Source organism: Micromys minutus, assembly GCF_963924665.1.
Source record: "Micromys minutus genome assembly, chromosome: 29".
Classification (NCBI taxonomy): domain Eukaryota; kingdom Metazoa; phylum Chordata; class Mammalia; order Rodentia; family Muridae; genus Micromys; species Micromys minutus.
The window spans coordinates 6,499,395-6,509,734 of NC_137964.1; the positions used below are offsets into that span (position 1 = coordinate 6,499,395).

Below are 10,340 nucleotides of genomic sequence, written 5' to 3' on the forward strand. Positions count from 1 at the left end.
TTGATCTGGACAGCAAGTCTACCAGCATACCACATGGCTGACTGTCCTCTGAGTGCCAATGACAGTATAAGGTTGGAAAGCCTTTCTTCCCATCACTTTGACTCTGCCTTATTTTGTTTTGTTCTGCCTTGCTTTTTCCCTTCTGGGCACACAGCTGGACATCCACTGGTGCTCTGTGATGCCATTCTGATATTTCTCCCAGAGGAACTCCCTCCCTCTCTCTCCAACTCTTTCTTCCTACATTGTAACGGGTGTCATAAGTTGTTGTGAGCATGGTTTCTCCTCCACAGCCAGTTTACATCTTCCATATCAAACTCCTGAGTCCAGGCCAGCAATTCCACCACTGGCTCTCACAGCACACTGGGGTGGACACCCCCCACCGCGGTTCCATCTGTCTACTCTCTGCTTGGCTGTCTGTCCGTCTATTTTGGGTCCATTTTGCCTAAGGCTGACAGATTCAGATTAAACACCACATACTGCAGGGTGGGGGTAGGGGGTTCTGACCCACCAAAGGCATGCGTACTCTGGGTCTTTGGATGAGAGTTGAGGGTGATTTAGGCAGATCTGTGGTCAGCAGAACAGCTCAGGTCTCACCAGCCTGTAACTACAGCAGATCTCAGCACTTTCCCACCACCTCACTGACACACATGACCATGGAAGAACATTTGACAACCTTCCTGTGCTTCATCCCCTGTCTCTGACCCCCAGAGACTGAGTCCCGCTTGTGAGAAAACAGCCAGATTCAAAATAAATCAGAAGCAGCTAATTTCAGCCGAGAATCAATGAGGCTGGATGGGCCTCGAGATTCCCCGGAGGTCTTGTCTATCAGATGTAGCTGATTGGTGTTGGATGGGACAGGCACAGAGAAGGTTGACAGCCTCTGGAATGTTGTGTGGGAGTCTGGTAACCCAGCACGTCCATCTGTGATGTTCATACTTTCCCATGAAGAGGCTTCATGTGGACGGGAATGGATGGTCCTGCTAAAGGAAGGACATTGCTAATGAAAGAACAAAGAACACAGACGAAGGCAGACAGCCCAGCTGCCAGAACCTGAAAGACATCAGCACCACTGCCGCTGTGGGCCAGATACCCTGGCCAGCCCAATGGCCCCAGGCAGCCAGGCCTGTCTTTTCTCTCTCCCTGTCCCCTTCTGGTATGCTCTAAGAATGCAAAGCCAGGCACTGGGCCCCGAGGTTTCTATCATCCCTGGATCAAGCAGACAGGTTCCTTAATTTGAAGAGAGCTGTCCACTCGTATCTTAAAGATTTGGAAGATCATTGATTGGAGATAGTATGTGCAAAAATTAGTGTTCAGTATAGAAGTAATAAGATCAGAATCCACTTTCTTCTCCTTCTTCTCCTCCTCCTCCTCCTCCTTCTTTTTTTCCCCCAGTTCCAAAGTCTTTTTTATTTTAGAAAAGATGATCCATCCAGTCAATGGGATGAAGAGCTATGTCCAGTAACCCCATCAGTAGTGCTGAAAAGGACTCTGGTTTCTCCACGTCTACTCGTACACCCAGCCGTGGGCACAAGACTTACAGTCAATCAGTTCTTCCGGCTTACACCATAGACCGATCTCTTTCTCAGCACTCTTCACTGAATCACTGCCATGAATGATGTTCCTGCCAACGTGAATGCAGAAATCCCACAAATGGTGCCTGGTTTCGAATCATTACTCGGCCTGTTTTCCCCACACTGAGCCCCTCCCAGACCATGGCCACCGCAGGCCCTGAGTTCATATACTTTACCAGCCCCGGGGAAGACAGGACAGTCTTTCAGGTCAATGTAACGCTGTTTCAGGTGTTCTTCAGAAGCCAGAAGGAACTTCATGGCCACCAGGCAGAACCCCTTCTGCTTGAATCACTTGATGATCTTGCCAGCCAGGCCACACTGCACGCTATCTGACTCAATAGCAATGAAGGTGCACTATAGGTTGGCTGTGGTCCAAAAGCCGGTGGGTCTCCTCTTCCTCCTTCCTCTTCCTCTTCCTTTTCCTCTCCTTCTCCTCCTTTTCCTTCTTCCTCTTCTTCTTCCTTTTTTTCTCCTACTTCCTTGTTGAAAATCAGAATTATAGATGTTGTCTAAAAACATTACTGACCTCTTTCTAACAAGTGTAATTTTTATGTTAACTTGAAAACTCTATTTGCTCAGCAAGCAGTGACCCACACCATGCTAATGCAGTGGGCATGGATTCTTGGGGCTGTGTTTCCCTCTCTAGTAAGCCCTCACCTCCCAATACATGGGAATTGGCTGTGATACCCTTCAACAAGTCAGAACAGAGACTCTGAGTCCACTCGAGCTTGGATTTCAGAGCAGGTTTTGAGTGGCAAGGCAAACTACCCATGGGGACCACATACCTTCTCTCCAACTATCTCCTGCCCATTTTCTTCTTAAATTAAAAAGAATAGATTTATTACTTTTGTGTATGTGTGTGATTGCACCTGTGTGAGTTTATGCACACCTCATGCATGCAGGTGTCGAAGGAGGCCAGGAGAGGGTACTGGATCCGCTGGAACCAGAGTTACCGATGGTTGCTGGGAACTGAACTCTGGTCCTCTGCAAGAACAGTAAGCACCTTGACTGTTGAGAAATCTCTCCAGCCCTGAATAGTACTCAATTCTGGAAATGCCAATTTATAATCCATTCCAGCCTCTTCTATGAATGTATCAATACACTTTAGAGAGATCTTTCAAGAAATAAAGAGGAATTCTAAAGAGAGAGTAATTATGTATTTATTAGTTTGAGTCCTACTATGCTGTATAGCTGACTTCAGATTCTTAGGCTCAAATGATTCTCCTGTCTCAGCCTTCAGAGTGGCTATGACTGTAACGTGTATCACTAGCCCTGACCTGGCTCAAGTTTTTTTTTTTTTTCCCTCAAATGTCCACCCTATCCACACTGGACATCGCTTCCCTGTGTGTGCCAGTAAGTATTCCTATGGATACCCAAGGCACAGCAACATAACCAAAGCCTCCCTGAAGCCTTGAAATCATGGAACTGTTAACACGTAGCACGAAGCCCCCTCCCAAGTACCCCAGTGTCTAATGGAACTTTTGCTGATTAAATTCTCTCAATGGTAGCAGGAAGACCCTCTTTCCTTGGGAGACTAAAGGATGAGGAGTCCAGGGTTGTTTGTCCTGATACCCACAGACAGACACACAGACACAAATCCTGAAGGACCTGCCTAGCACAGGTGCATTGGTTTTGTAAGACCTGATGAGAGATGCTGACAGGTTCTTGTTCAGAGCTTATGAGGAATTTAAAGAATGCGTCAGCAAGGCATTGTTACACCAGAGCATGCTCTTCCAATTGGGGGGCTCTGGACCCTTTGTCCTCCTGGACAGACAGACAGCTTTCTTTCATGGACACTGGAACATTCCTTTCCCTACCCATCTCTGAGCTCTGCAACACATCTGCTCTCTTCTTGGGCTCCAAATCCATCTGCTTACCCCAGGTGTCTTCTGTCTGTCTGTCTGTCTGTCTGTCTGTCTGTCTGTCTCCCACTCTCTCCCTCTTTCCCCTTCCCCGTTTCTCTCTTCCTCTCTCCCTCTCCCTGTCTGTCCTTCCCTGACTCCAACTCTTGTAAGATCCATGGCCTAGCCAACCTCTGGACTCAAACCCCAGACTTATTTCAAAGCTAGTTCTAACCTCTCCTCCCATCTCTTCCTCCCCAAATCCCACAAACTCTAAGTTTTATTCCATTTGATATCTAAATGAATGGTGACTCCTCAGTCCTCTGGGGATCCTGCAGACCTGATACATGGCCATGATCAGGGGGTCAAGAAACATCCAGAATGACAGCTATGTCCCCAACTCCCCATGGCTGTGCCTCTGTTCAGCCATCCTTTTGAGTAAGGATCTTTAACTTTCCAAATGCTCTTGTATCGTCCTTCATTTCACTGGGAATGTTCCACTGAGTTCTCCTAGACCCACAGCATCAACCAGAATCTGAGGATGTACCCAAGGGTCTGGGACAAAGAATAACCACGGCACTTCGTGGATCAGAGCTGTGAGCATTCTTCAGCATGTGCTCAAACAGAAGAGGAAATGCTTGACACATCTCTCCGCCCCCCTTTGTAGAAACCGCTTTGAGACAGTTCTCATCTAGCAAGTGTATCTCAGTGACTCACAAAAGAGTCTATTCATGGACCTTCAGAGAACTCAATGAAGTGACTCACACATCTATTTACTAGACTTTATTGGGAATGTTAGGTAAAATCCTTTCCCCCGGGAACAGGAAGTTTTTGATGTTTCTTATCCAGAGGACATGGGGACATGATCACAGCAGGAAGGCTGGCTTTCTCAGTAAGGGATGTAGCAGGGCCTCCAGAGAGAACTTTGTGGAAGCAGGAATGCTAGTCTCTGTGCTAGGCAGCATTCCATCTCCAGAGCAAGTACTGACAACCGACTTGTAAGGAGGAAAGATCCCTCATGGGCCCGGTTCCATCAGCACCCATCCTGATGGAACCCTGTTAGCCCTGTTGCTTCTCGGAGGCAGCATGTCAGCAGAGATGCATAGCGTGGCAGAGCTGAGAGGCAGAGATGGGAGCAAAAGTCCCACCGTCCTCCCCGCCACCTTTTCACTCTCCTATTTTGAAATGGCCTCATGTAACCTCGGCTAGCCTGGAACTCACAATCCTCCTGCCTCAGTCTCCCAAACTCTGAGATTATGGGTGTGTTCTACCACAACCAGCTACATTTCCCCCACTTGGAGACAAACCCCCGTGATCTGAAGACCCCCTCCTAGACCCCAGCTTTTAACTAGACCAATCTTTAACCTATGGGTCTTTGGAGAGCATTCTAGATTGAACCGATAACAGTTTTTAGAAGGTTCATTTGACTATTGTTTTAATGATCAAAAGTAATGGTAGGCAAGATTGAACAGTGTTTCCTTTGTAAATATATTTTAATATTTTTGCTTTAAAAGTTTACTTTTATCTTCTGTGTACTAGTATTTTGCCTACATGCATGTAAGTATACTACATACTCACATACACACATATACATACATACATACATACATACATACATACATACATACATACATACATACATAGAGTATGGAGACCAGAAGAGAACATTGATCCACTTGAGCTGAAGGGCAGTTTTGAGCTGCCACATGGGTGTTTGGAACCGAACCCAGGACCTCTCCAAGAGTAGCAAGTGCTTCTAAACTCGGAGCATCTCACCAGGGCCCTGTTGTGAATATTTAGGAAAGACTGAGAGAAGAAAAGAAAGTATCACAGGACTTCACCTCTGAGTCTTGGGGACTTGGGCCTGCCCTTTCCCCTTTGAGGACACTAAGACACAACCCGTCACCAGGAAGGAGGGAGGTGGAGTTAGGCCAGTATCGATATGAGCCTTGCGCATTGCAAAAGGCCAAGGCATCCACCCACCCATTCTCTGCACACAGCAGAAGGCTCTGAACTCCGGTACACTCTCAACCACTCATGCTGCTGGCTCTGCCTCCCTCTACTCCCTAAAGTCCTGGATCAGCTCACATTCTATTTTTAGAGAAAGAAGAAAAAAATCTAAGCTCTTTGGCTGACTTTCACCTTTAGGCCTCTGACACATTGCTCCTCAGTGTCTGGGCATGTCCACTCCCCGCCCTTGGCCTCCTGTCTCTCCGGTATCACTGAGGTCCGCTCCAACAGCACCTTCTCCAGGGAACATTCCACAGCTCTGTTGTTCAAATGTCTCACTTATTTGACCCCACAGCGTAAAGCTGAGACACTGGAGGACATTCACGTGGGAGGGCCAGTCACACACATCACAGAAAGAAGCCAGAAGTCAGCACGTGGCTTGAAAGTAAGGCTCTCCATGAGCAAGCAGGGCCTGCCCCTGTAATTGTATGCCACTCTCATGTCCCTCTCTCTGTGAAGGTAGTCACCATGTGGTGGTTACTGCCTGGGGTCTACCTGTCTGCTCAGTTGCCCCTTGAAGCCACCATAGAACCTTGTTCTCCAGTCTCACCACTAAATTCTCTGCTTTGCACAGGCTAAGTGCTCAGAAAACTTTCTTCCCTATGCTGCTTAGTTTTATGTCGCCTTGACAAAAGCTAACATCATTTTAGAGAAGAGAGCTTCCATTGAGAAAAATGTCTCCAATAGGTAGACAAGCCCCTGGTTCGTGTTCTTCATTGATGGTTGATGTGAGAGGGCCCAGCTCACTGTGGGTGGTGCCCATTCTGGGCTGGTGGTCCTGGGTTCTATAAGAAAGTAGACTGAGCAAGCCATGAGGAGCAAGCCAGCAAGCAGCATCCCTCCACGGCCTCTGAATCAGCTCCTGCCTCCAGGTTCCTACCCCTGTTTGAGTTCCTGCCTTGGTGTCCCTCAATGGAGGTGACCCAGGATATGAAAGCCAAATAAACTTACGCTGCTTTTGGTCAAGGTGCTTTATCACAGTGATAGAAACACCAAGGCATCTTAAGGTTGGCTCCGTGGCGTGTGCCCTGGTCCCAGCTACTCAGAAGGCTGAGACAGGAGGATAGCTTGATCCAGGAGTTCCAAGCCATCTCAAGCAACACAATGACACCTCCTTCTCACAACAAAAGGATTATTTCCTGGCTCAGTCAGCATAAGGAAGACATGAATTAGAGCTCCGAGGGCCCCTGGGAAATCCATGAGTGGGAAGATTACGAATCTTCAGGAGCGGGTGCAAAGTTTTGCTGTTGCATCTGACTAGACATGAGAGATGATAAAGAGCACATGTTTGCAGCGGTGTCTTTATTCACCACAAGAAAACGAATCTTCACTCTGAAAGGTGGTGTAAAATCCTGGGCAGAGCGGCACTGCGCATCACTGGAGACTTTAGGAGATATGCAAATTCTCACCTCCTACCTCAGATTGGCTACTCCATGAAGATTACCTGAGGGGCCCCAGGGAAGCCTCACAGATGACTCTGTTATAGACACACATCTGGGGACACCTGCAGTTCAGAAAGAGGAACCCTTTACAATCTGCAGAGGTAAGAAACTGACCCAAGTATATTTTATGAAAAGAAATTGTAATAAGAGGAAATAAATGAAATGAAGTGTAAAAAGGGTCTAATGAATGTGTTGTTTTAATTTTTTTAGAAGTAGAAACAAGCAGCTGAGAATGGTAGCTCACACCTTTAATCCCAGCACATGGGAAGCAGAGGCGGGTGGATCTCTGAGTTGGAGGCTAGCCTGGTCTACAGAATGAGTTAAGGCTACACAGAGGAAACCCTGTCTTGAAAAAAAATGAGTGGGAAGAGAAAGAAAGGGCAAGGCAGAAGAATAGAAAAAGGAAACAATGTTTCAGAAATAGTTTAGTTCAAATATATTGAATGATCAGAATACACAACAATATATTGATGTTGGCACTTGCACCAGAAGGGATGGCCTGGCTCAAAACAAGACAAAGCATTGTGTTGGATGAAATCAGTATAACCAGGACTTATAGCCTCATTCATTCCTCAAAGCTCAGTGGTGGGAGAAACTACAAATCCCATCAGGAACCAACCCAAAGAGCCCACAGTGGGTGAGGGAGCAAAGGAACCTGGGATGATTACAAAGAGCTCATGATGTTCACTGTGCTGGAATCAGTCCTGTGTGTGCTGCTATATTGGAACGCTGCAGACTAGGTACTATTTAATGAACAGTGTATTAACTCCTACTGAAGGCTGGAAAGTCCAAGGTCATGACGATAGTATCTGGTGAACTGAAAGAGCTGGGGTGGGGGTGAGGTAAGAGAGAGCAGTCAGTCTCTTAAATTATTATTATTATTATTATTATTATTATTTCCTTTGACACAGACTTGTCTGTTTAGTCCTGACTGGCCTCAAAGTCCCAGACTTCCCTCTCAGTCACCCAGGTGCTGGAGTCATAAGGGCGAACCACCACCCACCATGGCTATTGCATTGCAGGCTCAAAACCTGTGTTGACAGGCATGTCGACAGACAGCGTAGGGCTTTCCAGTTCTGTAAAGACACAGGTCGTTCACAGTCAGGAGCCTTCAAGGTTGGCATGTGTGTGACTATCCTATGCCAAAGGTATTTGGCTCACTCTGAACCCTGTGCATGTGGCATGAACAAAGACCACAAGGCGATTTATAGAAGAATACAAGATTGGCAGCGCGCACTTTAATCTCAGCACACGGGAGGCAGAGCCATGCAGATCTTTGAGTTTGAGGCCAGCTACATAGTTCCAGGACAGCTAGGGCTACACAGAGAAACCCTGACTTAAAAAGTCAAAATAAACAAACAAACAAAAAAAACCCTCGAAGAACAAATTTCACAAGATAACAGGCTTTGCAAACAAGATTGCTGGGATCTCCCACCAGCCCAGGGGTGGGAAGTACAGTGTAGAGGGCAGAAGGTGGGGGTAGGGGTGTGGAGGACGGGGGTGGGGGGTGGGGGTGAGGATGTGAAGGGCAGAGGGCGGGGGTGGGGTGGGGGATTGCAGAAATCAGCTGAAAAATCATATCTACCTATGCAAAAAAAGAGAGCCCTTAATTCAGGCATTTAAAAGGCTGAGTCAGGAGGAGTTCAAGTTTGAGCTCAGCCTGAGTTGCTTGGAGACTATTATCTCAACGCATGAAATAGACACGTTTAAATGCCTTTGAAAGCTTCACTTTAGTTTACAAATGGTACTTGTCCACATGACACCTCAGAACAAGCGTGCATCATGGGGAGATAGAACCCAGCTAAGGTAGCATGTGTATCACCTCAGACGGGTATCATTGCCTTTGTGGTGAGACCACTGAATCTTCTCTGTTGGCTATTTCTCAAGATGGTATCCAAGGCCAGAGATACAGTTCGTGGTTAAGAGCACTCTTTGACTCCACCCTGTTTCCCAGCATCCACAGGGTGGCACAGGTAAGGCCAGTTCAGAGAATTCATGACCCCTCTGCTGGCACCAGACACAGTATACACACACACACACACACACAAAACTAAAAATTTTTTATAAATGGCCTTCTTTTACATACACACAACCTATTTAAATATATATAAATATATTTGAAATATATTAATAATTAAACATCATATAAATGAACTATGTAATAATTATATTATATAACTACACTCTATAATTAATTATTAACCACATTATATATTATATAATATATTAAATATTATAATAAATACATGTTGTAATATATAATGATTGTATCATATAATAATATTACATATTAATATATTTAAATAGATTTGATATGTTGCTATAATTATTTGATATTATATAAGATATATTAATGTATATATTCTATGTGTGTATATATGTATATATACACACACACACACACACATATATATATATATGTATACTTGACAACGGTCACCAGGACGCACATGAAATATATCCACACTACTACATCATCTCACACCGAGAGCGGTTTCATGTCTCAATGCAGCTGTAATCAGCTAGGATTTCTGAACAGTCAGTGAGGACAATGTGGGAGTTGGAACCCTGGGGACAGCTTCACTTCAGAGTTAAATCAAAGGGAAAGCCCTAACACAGGACAAGCCTGCTTCTTGGAAACACAACACATCAGAATCCACAAGGCAGTGATCCTGGGCAATTACTCAATTTCTTTGAGACTTCATTTCTTTGTCATTAAAATGAGGCTAACAAGAATTCTTCACTGAATTGTAAGGAGATAACACAAAATAGTCCATAAGACATAGGTCATTTCAGTATGAAATGTCACCTACTAGGGGCTGAGCTGCCAGCCAATCGGCTTGGGACAAAGTGACTTTAATAAGAGGGTTCTCTGACTCTTTCAGTGGATTAATCATCTGACTGGTTGTTAAATTTTACCGAAACAAACAGAACCCCTATCCTGCTTAATCTACTTGCCATCAAGTCCGCTGAGTTCGTCGCCTTCTCTGCAGCAAGACTCAGGAAGTGGAAACTCTGGGAGGGGGACCTTTGGCGCCCTGGCTTGGGAGGGTCTACCTGGCCCTGCTCTTGTCCGTTAAGCTCTCTGCTTCCTGTCTGCCATGAGGCCAGCAGCCTCTGCTGCATTTACCACAGCTCTCTGCCATTCTATGGTTTCAGATTCATGCACACAAGCCCTGTGCACGGGAACCTGTGATATGGGGAGCCAAAGCCCACCATTCCTTTCTTCCTCCTCCCTCTTTCTTCCCTCCTTCCTTCCTTCCTTCCCTCCTTTCTACCTCCCTCTTTATCCCCTCCCTCCCTCCTTCCCCCTTCCTCCCTCCCTCCCTTCCACTCTTCCTCCCTTTTTTCTTTCCTTCCATTAAGCATTCTGTCACAGTGACAAACGATCTAACTATCCTGTTCTCTATAATCGTTGAATTTCTTCTCCTCTCCAGGGTAGTATGTTAGAAGCTAAAATTCATTTGTGTCTCTAT

General features: G+C 45.9%; 1 pseudogene across 1 annotated transcript; it reads right to left on the reverse strand.

The window, feature by feature from the left end:
* Positions 1-1,503: 1,503 nt before the first annotated feature.
* LOC308439283 (nucleoside diphosphate kinase B-like) lies at positions 1,504-3,767 on the reverse strand (annotated as a pseudogene). The gene is made up of 2 exons: positions 3,753-3,767; positions 1,504-1,925 (listed from the first exon to the last, which is right to left on the reverse strand). The product of its transcript is annotated as a nucleoside diphosphate kinase B-like (transcript).
* Between the last annotated feature and the right edge of the window lie 6,573 nt (positions 3,768-10,340).